Source organism: Crocuta crocuta, unplaced genomic scaffold (genome assembly GCF_008692635.1).
Source record: "Crocuta crocuta isolate KB4526 unplaced genomic scaffold, BGI_CrCroc_1.0 scaffold160, whole genome shotgun sequence".
NCBI lineage: Eukaryota > Metazoa > Chordata > Mammalia > Carnivora > Hyaenidae > Crocuta > Crocuta crocuta.
The window spans coordinates 1,915,757-1,929,063 of record NW_027527591.1 but is presented as its reverse complement, the minus strand read 5'-3'; the positions used below and the strand labels follow the sequence as shown (position 1 = coordinate 1,929,063).

At 34.9% G+C, this 13,307-nt stretch overlaps 1 protein-coding gene across 1 annotated transcript in view; it reads right to left on the bottom strand.

The window, feature by feature from the left end:
* ERBB4 (erb-b2 receptor tyrosine kinase 4) overlaps positions 1–13,307 on the bottom strand; it is an 830,995-nt gene that overhangs the window by 110,210 nt on the left and 707,478 nt on the right. The window lies entirely within an intron of this gene.

Below are 13,307 nucleotides of genomic sequence, written 5' to 3'. Positions count from 1 at the left end.
ATTAAATTGTTCTAAAAATAATTAAAGAAAAAATGAACTCTCCTGTAAATAATCTTAGAACAGATCTTAATTACTATACTGTCATAATAATAATACATTTGTATAGTACCTTATAATTTACAAAATTATACTGAAATAATTCTTTATTATTATATTATTTTCAATGTTTTATTTATTTATTTTCAGAGAGAGAGAGAGAGAGTGTGAATAGAGGAGGGGTGAGACACAGAATCCAAAGTAGGCTCCACGCTCTGAGCCATCAGCACAGAGCCCAGTGTGGGGCTCGAACCCATGAACTGTGAGATCATGACCTGAGCCAAAGTTGGATGCTCAACCAACTGAACCACACAGGTGCTGCTCACATAATCATTTGTATCTTAAAGGAGAACCTAGATAACATGCTACAGATAGAGCTTTAGCCTTTCCATTCCCACTGATAATCCCCATATTGATAAATCTATCAGTCCCTTCTTAATTCTCATTTTGCTTGATCTATCAACAGCACTGACATTGTTGATCATTCTCTCCCTCTTCAAAATTTTAATTAGCTCAATTTTCTTCCCTTCTTTCAAGCAGGTCCTCCTTTGTTAATTTTGCTATTTCTTCCTTATCTCTCCAACTCCTAGTTTGGAGTCCCTTTGTGTTGGGAAGTGGACTTTCTCTCATTTTTATTTACAGTTACTCCCTAGATACAATTTTATACTTTTTCATGGTTTTAAATACCACCTAAATACTGATGATTTCCAAGTTTATATCTTCTGCCTGGACTCCTCTTATTAATTCCCTACTTGACATTCTTACTTGGAACTTCAGTGGACCTTTCAAATATTAGTGTCCAAATCTGGACTCCTGATATTCTCCCCCAAACCAGTTCATGCCCAGTCCTTTCCATCTATTAACAGCAACACTCTTTCCAGTTGCCTACCTGTAAGCATTGGTATCACACTTGAAAACTTTCTCTAACACTGCTTATTCTCTTGTTGAATTCATCTTTAAAACGTAATCTCTTATCCTTTTCTCCTGTAGTCTAATTTCAACATGGAAGCCAAAGAAATCCTATTAAAATGCTAGCCATCTCATTTAAATTATCTGTATGTAACACTGCAATGGTTATTCATCTAATTCAGAGTAAAATCCCAAGTCCTCACTAATATCTAGAAAGCCCTAGAACAGGCCTCTGTTACTTTCTGACTTCATCTCCTGTTACTCTATTCCTCATCATTCTGTATTTGTCACACAGTACACTTTGGTGTTCCTCAAATCTTTCAGGAACATTCCTGCCTCAGGATCTTTGTTTATACTTTACTTCAATTATCCTTCGGACAATCTATGCCTATGTCCCTTACAACGTTTATATCTTTCCTCAAGTGTTCACACACACACACACACACACACACGCACACACACACGGACGACATTTCTATTTACTCGTTTATGGTTATCTCCTCCCCTCTTGAACATAAACTCTGCAATGGCAATACTTATTTGGTTGTTGTGTACCCTAACATGTCCCCAGCACCTAGAATAATCCTGTTACATAGTAGGTACCTAACAAATATTAATTGATTGCATACATGGCCAGAGTTAGAATTGTTTCAAAATGGCAAAATCAAAGTTATAATAAAATATATGTTGACCAATTTTAGCATGTACTAATAAATATATCAATAATTCTTAAAGAACACGAAAGTTTTAGAAAAGAGAAAGATGAAAGCCTGACTTAAAAAAAATACTGAAGATTTTTTTCTTTCAGCATAAAATAGTGGTAAAGTACAATAGTTTGCTTGCATTTGCTCTTACATTCCCTTCCTTTATATTGTTAAATACTTTTAAGAAATCAGAATGAACACTATAGCCCTAGTGCCTCAGACAGTTTCTGCATATGGTAGTCATTTACTGTTTGTTGAATTATATATCTAGTTATACTACCAGCCCCCCAAAAAACAGTGATACAGAAATGAAATATGTGACAAGAGAGGGCATCATCTCTTTCAACAGGGATACCTGGAGGAAGGAAGCACATTATGGAAAAGTTTTCTAAGACAACATTGCCATACGAAGGAGGAAAAAACATAAATTTAGCTTAAGATAGGATTTGCTACAAGTGAATGAGTACAATATGGGGAATAAAGGGATGACAAATAGCATATTTAAAGGAGACATGAGGTTCTTATGAGAGAGATTTTTTATTTCATGGAATGCCCACATATTTGAAAAAGTAAATAAAATACCATGACATCTACCCTATGCAAATATCTGGGTTTGAAAGGAAGGACAGTGTAATGTTGCTTAATTTTTCACATGACATCTATTTTTGCTACCCTCAAAAGGCAGGCAGAAGAAACTTCAGAAGCAAATATGTTCAAGTTGTTCATCAGCGGGATGAGACATGCATGATTAAAGATATATTATGGGCAAGTTCTGTTCATCCGTCAGTGGCTGCATTGTGTACCATACCAAGATACCTGCGTACCTTAACAAAGACATTGTTGGCACCCTGTGTAGAGCACCAAATGAAACTCTACTCATTCCCTCAGTGAGAGGTTTGTGTGTGTGTGTGTTATTGCTCTCCACAGCTTTGCAAGACTTCAATAGTCCCTCACAGAATGGTCTGTTGGCTTCTAGTAACTCAGGAACTTCCATAGCTATCTGTGCCCTTACTGTTGGTAGAACATGCCTTTTCATCATGTAGAGTTTGTGACCCATTCTTGGTATACGATTACAACTCAAAGAATTACTTGTTTATTTCTCTGTCTTAGGACCAATCCTTGGTTCATTTGAATTTGGTACATTAATTAACGTATATATCTATATAATATCAATATATAACTACAATATTAATAACCATTATTATCAGAAAAATGTGTTTGTAGTTATTTCTAAAAAACACCACCGCCGATATATTGTGCACATTCCACATTCTCCAAGATGTTTTTAAACTTTAAGCTTTCCTAATAGTTTATGTTTTTCAAGCATCATAAATAGTACCAGGCTGAGTCCACAGTAGAAATTTCAAATGCTTTATCAAATGTCTACTCTCTTAATTTCTAACTCCCTTAACAGGACACTGGAAAGGAGGTCTTGCCTTGCAACAATTCATTCAGTCACATTAACACTACACTTGATAAAGAAACCTTATGAATAGGGAGGTCTTGAAAGAAGCTGGTCCTGTTTACAAGTTCTGAGAGATGGAAGTTAGAAAGTTGTGTAAGATGAGCAAAGATGTCGCTCCTAGCAGAAATATAACCAAAGAGCACCATTAGTGGTGAGATTCTAAGGAAGACTGCAGCTGGTGACACAGCATAGCTGCTGCTATCTCCATTACGGACACAGATGAGGAGATGAGATGGGACTGGCCAGCACTGAAGGTTATAATGTAGGTCTGCTACGTGTAGGCTCCATGAAGACAGTGCCTTATGTCTTCCATTCTCCTCTGTAACTCTGCAGTAGCACAGAGCCTGCCACTTAGCATGGATGCAATCAAGGTTTGCTTAGATTGAGGAATGAGCAAATGAACACTCCCCTCTGCATCCTCATTGTTCCTCCCATTTAGTAAGCCCCTATTATGTGCTACACACTTGGCCAGTTGGCTTTTATACTGGAATTCCCCTTTGTGCAGATGTGGGAACTGTGAGATGAGCGAACTGTAACTCAGGGAGCTTGAATGATATAGATACGCACCCAGCAGCAGGGCTCCCTGAGCTGGTAATTCCGTGGATGGAAAGGATGTATCACCAGAACATGCAACTAGATGAGGGAATCCACTTATGAACACTAATATTTTCCCAATTGCTTCAGGGAATTTTCCTTTGCTCTTCCTACGTCAGCACACCAAAAATAAGCTCTAGTTCTGAGCCGCTGTACAAGCTTTCCCAAATTGAGGGAGGACAATCACACATTTGTTTTTGAGAAAAGTTTTGTTAGTTTTGACTTCAGTATCTCATCTCAAGGAATGTTGAAGGAGTATGTATTTCTAAATCATAGGCACTCAAGGACAAGGCAAGACTAAAATAATGCCTAATGATATATCTTATACATAACGGTAGTATTCCCTACTTTCTCTCAGTTGGACAATGGTATCTTCACCATGAATCTTTGAAACGTATGAATGTGTATAGTGAGATTAAAGAAAGTAAAAATATTCAGAGTTCATTTAATGTATCTGTCCATGGTACAGTGTTACCTGGACTTTTAAAATTCTATAATGACAGAATCATAATTTTATTCATAGTTTCTTTCTCATTTAGAGCCATTTAAAAGGGTATAATTTAAGCTACATTACTTATTCAAATATTTGACACAACATTTCCACTGGTGTATGAATAGACCCAGATATTTTTTAAATTCTCACTGCTTTATACCTAGAATAGCAATTTAGTAGAACTCTAAATAATAGTCTGAAGCCTATTTACTAAATGTGATACAAAAACAAAAATGACAACAAAAACAAAAACACCACAAACTCTAAAAATAGTAGTCTGAAGCCTATTTACTAAACACACACACACACACAACCCACAAACTTTAAAAATAGATTACTTGATTGAAAACTGACTTATTTACCACAGTAAAGGAAATTTATTTACAAAATTTTTATTTAATAGTCTAGATTCTTTAAAAATATGAATCTAGTTCATTAAAAATATAATCTAAAGTCACTTTTCATTCCAGCAAAATGACCAAACTGCTTCTTAACTATTATTAGTTTATCATTGAATTAATGACTCCATGTGTCACTTTAAAGAAATGGAAATAAACATCTGGAGTCACAATTGCCAGGAATAATAAAATATAGGACTCTTTTTCATTTTAGTATTCTGCAATCATTTTATTGTTAATATTTCTAAATTAGTTTTGGGGCGGTTAGTCCTTTTTCCACTGTTTTTGAAAGCTAAATTTTGGAAACAGTGTGTGTATGTATCTCCCACTGTGAACACTGGTTTACCAGGTCATTCTAATTATTTCATTTTTTAAAGACTGGCTCCTTTAGTATAATAGGTTTGGCATTAATGAAATTAAAGGTTGTGACTGCATAGCTATAATGGTCTAACATTCCAAAAATAAACATTTTTCTTTTGTCTTCAAGTTTATTTCCTCTCATTGCTCTAGCTAAGATTTGACATGCATATTTCACTGGAAGGCCATTATCTGTTTATAATGTGCAATTCCATTAAGAACATTACCTAGTTAATTTATAAGAGGCCATCTATAAAAAATAAATAAAAAAGATAAGCATCCAATAGAATGCAGAAGGGGAGAAAACATTTATATACCTCATTTGAAAATGATATGTTGAAAAAAAAAATCTTTCCTTGAAGAAAGATTTATTACATAAACAGCATGAGTTAAGACATTTCACTTGTTAGTTGTGCAGCTGAGAAAACAATTGTTTTATAATTGTCTCTCTACTTCTCTTCCTGGGTGTAATACAGACATATTTAAGCACATATATGCATTATCACAATATTATATTTAATAACATCAAATCATGATAGAATTCATATAACCATACTTCTCATAAAAATAATCATTTCATTTGGTTTTATTTTAATCATGGTACTAAACATTTTCTAAAATGTATTCTACTCTTTTAATTATTAAATAGAATATACAACATATAATCTAATCTTTTATGTTGTTAATCTAAGACCATCTCCATAGAAATCAATTACTCTGCTGTAATAAAGCAATGCCTTTAGGACCTTGAGGAGTGTGGGGCCACATTAAATGTCTCAGAGGATTCATTAACTATTTATCTTCCTTTGTGGCACTTCCATATTCTCCCCTTACCTGAAGCTATCATTTTTTTAGTACAACTGCCTTTCTGTATTACCTTACATGCAAGTATCTAGATCAGTCGGCCCTCAAATGTAAAATAACATGTGTGAGTTTTGCAACAGACTTTTTCTTTGCTGCTGCTGTGATTTTAATTTCTGAGTTTGGAGCAAGACAGTGCTACTCAAATGAAATACAAAAGAATGTTTATATAGTTTCATCTATATTTAACAGGAAGCTCCACCAAGCCAAAAAAAAAGCAGCCTCTGGCATCTGTCCTGCAGCAGAATCTTGCCTTTTTTCTGGCAGTGTCTTCTTCGAGAAGATGGACAGATTCAGGGTGAAATTATATCAGCAAGTCCACACCTTAGACCTATCTTTAATTATGTAGACCACTGTTCTGCACTTACATTATTTACCCATCCAATCAATCAACAAATATTTATTGTACTCCTACTAGGCTGAGGCACCATAACTGAAACCAGGATAGATAAAAAATGAATTGCAGATGAGCCTTCAACTAGATTTTACATATTACGTCTTCCATTTAAACAATAATGAACCCTTGAAGGTATTCCTTACAGAAGTATCACATAATGGCTTAAAGTAATAATTTAGAAGGCATATATTTACTCAGTTTAATAAATATAATATTATGTTATAAAATTAGTTGAAATAATCATGATGTAAAAAACTTTAAGTATAATTATTTTATTGGTAAAAAAGCAAGAGTTTCCTAAAGGGCCATGCTTCTATATACTTACTTCATTTATGTATTTTAAAATGTTCTTTAATGAGAAAGGAGCACCTTGCCTCTTCCATAAGATTGAATAAACTTACCTTAAGAATAGAGAGGACTTCATATTTCTTCAAAAAACACCGAGTGTTCAAGGGACAGAAATTGTGCAAAATAAGAATGTGTGGAAGAACCTGCCCATTCAAATCCTCACCTACTCTCCAGGAAAATTTGTTTCCAGCCATTGACACACATGCATTTATCAAAACTGGGCTGGATCATAAGGCAGGTGAATTGATTGAAACATGCAGCCATAAGTCATTGTGGATAATATTCTATTTATATGGAAAAGAAAGAGATGGAAAAGAACCTAAGTCTAATAGATGCACTCTTTCATTTCTTAAAGCATTCATCCATACGTACATATTTAATTTATCCGCAGAAATATTTAGGAATTTGAAGTACAAAATACTTCTATACGGCCAAACTGTGTCAAATGAATTATTTGTGCTTAGCAAAGGGGCATAATATAATCTACATAACACAGGGTGAGGTTTGGGAAACTACTAATGAGTAATAAAGTTATTTCTAAACAATCATCATTCTTTTGTGCACATACAGAAGGGTGTGTATATATATTCTAATGTTCTAGCTATAGGGGGTGCCTGGGTGGCTCAGTCGGTTGAGCGTCTGACTTCGGTTCAGGTCATGATCTCACGGTTTGTGGGTCTGAGCCCCGCATCGGGCTCTGTACTGACAGCCAGCTCAGAGCCTGGAGCCTGTTTCAGAGACTGTGTCTCCCTCTCTCTCCGACCCTCCTCAGCCCTCCCCGACTCTCCCTTGCTCATGCTGACTCTCTCTCCCTCAGAAATAAATAAAACATTAAAAAAATTTAAGTTGTAGCTATAGATTTTGTACTTATATTCAATTTTAAATGAAAATTATTTTATTTCAATGTGAAAAAGAGTAATATTCTATAAGCCTTTTTTCTCATATATATATTTATATTTACATTATTTATTTTTAGAGAAAACCAGGTTACTAAAGGAATTACTGGAGAATTAATAATGTACTAATATTCCTCCCTTATTATGATTTAATGCTTCTTTTTCCTTGTGAAGAGAGAATTATTTCTCAGAATTATTAAAAGAACTACTTTGACAAGCTGTTTTTCAGATCTTTCTTTTATCAAGCCCTTAAACATAAATAAATGTCCATTGTTTCAGTGGTCTCTTATTTTCCCTGAGATATTTCCAGGATCAGAAATACTAATAATATCTCATTCTTTAAGAAAAAAAATGGCATCTAGTTATTTCTCTTTTGTCCTAATATAGGTTTATATCTCAAACCAATATTCAAAAATCATTTTAATTTTTATAAATTTTTAAATGTTTATTTATTTTTGAGAGAGAGAGAGAGAGACCGAGGCATGAGCAGGGAAGGGACAGAGAGAGGGAGACAGAGGGGCGCCTGGGTGGCTTAGTCGGTTAAGCGTCCGACTTTCGCTTGGGTCATGATCTCGTGGTTCGTGGGTTCGAGCCCCGCGTCGGTTTCTGTGCTGACTGCCAGCTCAGAGCCTGGAGCCTGTTTCAGAGTCTGTGTCTCCCTCTCTCTCTGACCCTCCCCTGCTCACGCTGTCTCTCTCTCTCTCCTAGAAATAAATAAAACATTAAAAAAAATTAAAAAAAAAAAAAAGAGAGAGAGGGAGACAGAATGTGAAGCAGTCTCTAGGCTCTGAGCTATCAGCACAGAGCCTGACATGGTGTTGAACTCACGGACTGTGAGATCATGACCTGAGCTGAAGTTGGACGCTTAACTGAGTAGCCCAGACTCCCAAACAATTATTTTAATTTTAAAGTAACACATTGTAACATATGTAAAACAGTAAATAAAATCCATGATTTAAATTTTATACCTTAATGTTAAAGCACTAAGGCATTATGGGAAAAAAAACAACAACAGAAGAACCAGAATGCTTATTGGGCTAGTTACCACGACTTTAATAATAATTACTAAATCAATGTATTATGAGTTTAAAACTCTCTAGTTGAGTCCATGCTAAAATAGAATACACTATAATTTAAATGGCACATTGTAAAATTTCTTAATTTTTAATTACGATATATGTAATGTTTTTTGTATCCCCAACATTGTCTAGCATTGTATTTTGCACATTGTAGAAGCTTGAAAAAATATGTTAAGCTAATTATAAGTGATATGATCTAACAGCAATGTCAAAGTTTTTAGTTATTATGATTTCTGTTACATAGCCTGATGATGTTCATGTTCTTGAATAAATACAGATAGAAATATTACGTAAAAGCAACACTGTTATTCTAAGAAGTGACACAAAAATGAAAATGGACCATGAGTATTACTAAAAGAGAATAATTTAATGGAAAATTCCTGTGATGTTATACCCTGAGAAAGCAAAACTTGAGCCATATCGACCCTAATAAGAAATGACAAACCTTGAAAAGCTATCTATAAATTTTCTTTAAAGCACTATGCTTTTCAGATAAGCAAAATTGTTTTACATTGTTACCAGCTTCTATAAATGCCAGTTCAATTTCAGAATCCATTGTTTAATTGTGATCATATCAAAGAAGACTCCTTTCTAGAGACCAAAAGCACTAAAAAAATAATGAAAAGATTATGTTAATAAAGCTAATGTATCTTGTTACCATGGTAACTTTGAAACTAAAATATTCAGAGAAGTCTTTTTTCCCCTATACCATTGTTTTTTGAAGAACCGGTTATTTACCAGCTCATGGAACCATAATCCTGTAAAATGGTGTCATTTGAAAGGCAGAAGAATATGAGACTTACATGAAACAATAAAACCTTATTCTTATATTTTTCAAAATATATCATGGAGGCCTGGAATGCCAGAGGGCACCCAAATTATTGGGTAGACATAAAGAACCTTCGTAAAGCATTGGCTTCATTTTTACAATACTACATAAAGGCATTATTCCATGACACAACCATATTATAGACTTGAAATGCAAAATTCAAAGGTATTGTTTGGAAGAAAACTGGAAACATTGTTGGGATGTTGGCTGGCTTTTGTTTCCTCATTTGTCTTCTATTTTAAAACAAAAGTTTAGGAACTCTGAGTATAAATTAACTGTGATCTGTTCCATTTGTAAATCATAAACATATGGTTCTTCCTTCCACCATTAATATCATCTTAAATCTTACTCCATCATTCTTGGAGATTGGTTTTAATTAGGACAAATTTCAAAAGTTGAGTCTTTTCAAGAACAGAACACTAATTTCATAGACAAAGGATTCTCTTGGTTTATTCTTAGAAAAAAATCCTCAATAAACATTTTTTTTCTATGGAAGAAGTAAATTTTGATGACATTCAGACATTTATATCAGAAATCACTATTGCCTCTGAGAAGTGAACAACATCCCCCCAAAAAAGTTCCTACTTTCACAACTACCTCTGAGCACACATAAATTATTCCCTCCTAATCAATAAAAATTTGTCATTTTCTTAATAGTAGGCAAAACACATTTTCTATTCATTTTCAAAGAATACTATCCCTTTAAGTTTTAACAAAAACAGTTAACCTCAAAATACAATCGTTAAAAGGGTATTTTGTTCTGGGTAAGAACATTCTCAGCAGGTTACCCACTCCCATGTTTGGAGATTTGCATAGTAACATAACTAAACACCTGACCCATCTCTGCATGTAGAAATTAATAACAAAGGTCTTTCTCCCTTCTAGGTATCCATTGCCATAGTTACCTCACAAGTTCTTGAAAATATGCTTAAATAAAGGAACTTGCAAGCACCGAGGTAGAAATTAATCATTGACTGGAAAATAAGTTTTCATGATGAGGTTGGGCTTTTGTTTCTGGGTCAGACTCAAACATTAGACAGTATTCTGATTTGAGCAGAACTTATTGCCTCTGGTTGGAGATCTGGCTTTTAGGATCTCACATAAAACACTGGCCTACTTGAGTGTGCAGGAATGGTTGTTTTATGGATTTGTTCTCTCAAGCTCTGCAAGAAAACTTTTCAACCATTCCTATTGGACTGGTGAGCCCTGACAGTGGGTCTATAATGGGAGTGCAGTGGAAATATCAAATCAGGAACTGGTCTTGTGAGAACAAATGACTGTTTAGGAGTCTCCAGTGATAGATCATTGCCTTGCGAGACCAACTAATGAATGCAGGGATATTTATGTGGAGATGAGGGGGACTCAAGCTACAACACTTAAAATTAGGATAATTCAAGAACAATTGGAGGAAAATTAGAGCTCTCTAATTTGGATATCTAAATTAGAGCAAAATTGGATATCCAATGAGAAGAAGGAGCAGAGAAGAATAGACTAAGGACTGATATTACACATTTTGAGAAGGAATGAATAAGTAAAGTTCTCAGTCTCATTGAGTGTGCAAAGAGATAGGCATTCCTAGGCACACCTGGCAGGAATGTGAAATGGTACAAACATTCTGCTAAACAATTTTGTGATACATTACCAAAATCTTTAAAATATTAAAATCTTTTGACCCAATAATTCCACTTAGAAAAATATTTCCCAAGGCAATAACCAGAAGTCTGTTCAAAGAATTATGCATAGAAATGCTTGTCCCAGCATTACACATGATAATAAGAAAACAGAAGTATAGTGCCTTAGGTTTATACAGTTAAGTAAATTCCTCCATATCCAGGTGTGGAATGTTAAAATTATGTAAGATATTTTAACTAAAATTATAATATTTCATAAAAAACCGAAATGTATGTGTGGATATATAGGTAAAGATATGTAAATATAATGTTTTATGATATAACTGAATGTCTATTTAAGAATATTCTTGCTTTGTATCAAGACAGGTTGTGGGTTTTACAGAAGTTTCTTAGAAATTTCTCTCAGGAGTCTTGAGTACTCTGGACACCAACTATGCAATACTTCCTGTTCATGAAATTAAAAATATATGTATATTAATATTATAACACTGTCCCTAGGAAAGATTAACCATAGGTTAACTGCATCTTTTTCATATGATGTATTTATAAAGTTTTTGATCCTAAACACATTGTTTAGGGATCTTTCCCCCTCTCTGTGGAATTCCTAATTATTTAGCTTAGTCTGGTCCCTATGACTCAGGTCTAACAAGACTGCCTGGGGAGAACTCTGCTCTGCCAAATTTATCATTTAGTTTGGAGACAGGAAGATAAACAGAAAACATTTTTTATCAAAACTTTCCTTTCAAACCACAGGAAAAGATACCCTGGTAGCACTTTCAGCTGCTAGAACAATAGATCTTGAGCAGCTACTTCCATAGGTCTCACTAGTCTCTAATAGGAGTAAGCAATACAGCACAGATCCAGGGCTCAACGCTTCTAAAATATGAGATGATGCTAATAGCTGAGTTTGCTTAAGCGTTGCACCTAAATATGAAACATATTTCAATATCTTAGTCATGAAAGGGATGACAGGACTCACTACAGTTGAAAAAAAATCAAAGTACAGTCAGTTGGGCAGAGTTACTTCTAATTCTGCCGAAAGGCATGATTTAATGAATGATTAGTATTTTATGCTTTTCAGCATTTTCCAGCTTCTCTATAATGAACATGTAATAGTAAAACATATGAGTATATTCACAAAAATAAAGTTTGATAAATCAATGACTTAGGGACGTTTGTACTACTTGGAGCTTCCAAGCTGACTAATCCAATCATTTGCTTGCTCACTCAGCAAATATTTATTACATATCTCATATGTCCAGTCCCTGCTATAAGGTGCCTAGAACATTCTTGCTTCCAATAAGCTTACAGTCTAGTAAGAAGAGACAGACATAATACATTAGTGCAATAAGTATTTACAGGTCCTTTGGTAGAAATATGCCCAAGATTCAGTAGATAATGGAGAAAGGAATGATTACTGGCTGATGGGGAGTAGGAAATGCTTTCTGTGACAGGTGATTCTTAATAAATTAGAAAGTCTGCTCTACCATGGAGGCAAAAATATGGGGGAGTTTCAGGCAAAAAGGACAATCTTCAGGCAAAAGGGACATGAGACACCTTGACATGTCTCAAGAACAGCAAATTGTAGCATGCGGCAGAAGCTGGATGACAAGAGAATGAAGAAACATAAAGAAACATAAAGATTATGAGGGGCCCACATACTAGTGAGTTTGGACTTTTTATTGGAGGGAATGGGCCTGAAATGTTAGGAAATCTATTAAGACACTACATGAGTTCTGATGAGAGGCTGCTGGGTTAGAAGGATTAAAGAGGACATGCTATAGGACTTTGAAACTTCCCTAATACAGGATAAAGGGGAAATTTATAATCAATCCTAGAAGTCTGATTTGCATGTCTGGGTGGATGAGGATGTTTTCTGTTGAGGAGAACATATGAGTTAGATTAGATTAGAGACAGAGATTAAAATATTAGGGAAGTCAAGGAGCTTATTTTGTCACACTGAATATAAATGCCTGGAGGCTATTAGATATTTAGAATTGGCTTGGGGCGCCTGGGTGGCTTAGTCTGTTAAGAGTCCGACTTTCGCTTTGGTCATGATCTCACGGTTCGTGGGTTCGAGCCCCGCATCGGGCTCTGTGCTAACTGCCAGCTCAGAGCCTGGAGCCTGTTTCAGTCTGTCACTCCCTCTCTCTCTGACCCTCCCCTGCTCATGCTGTCTCTCTCTCTCTCCTAGAAACAATAATTAAAAAAAAAAAAAAAAAAGCTTTAGAATTGGCTTGAAGAAGAATGGGGTTACAAACTCATTCAGTGAAGACATACATGTGTTCACTATTGTGCAGATAATAGTAA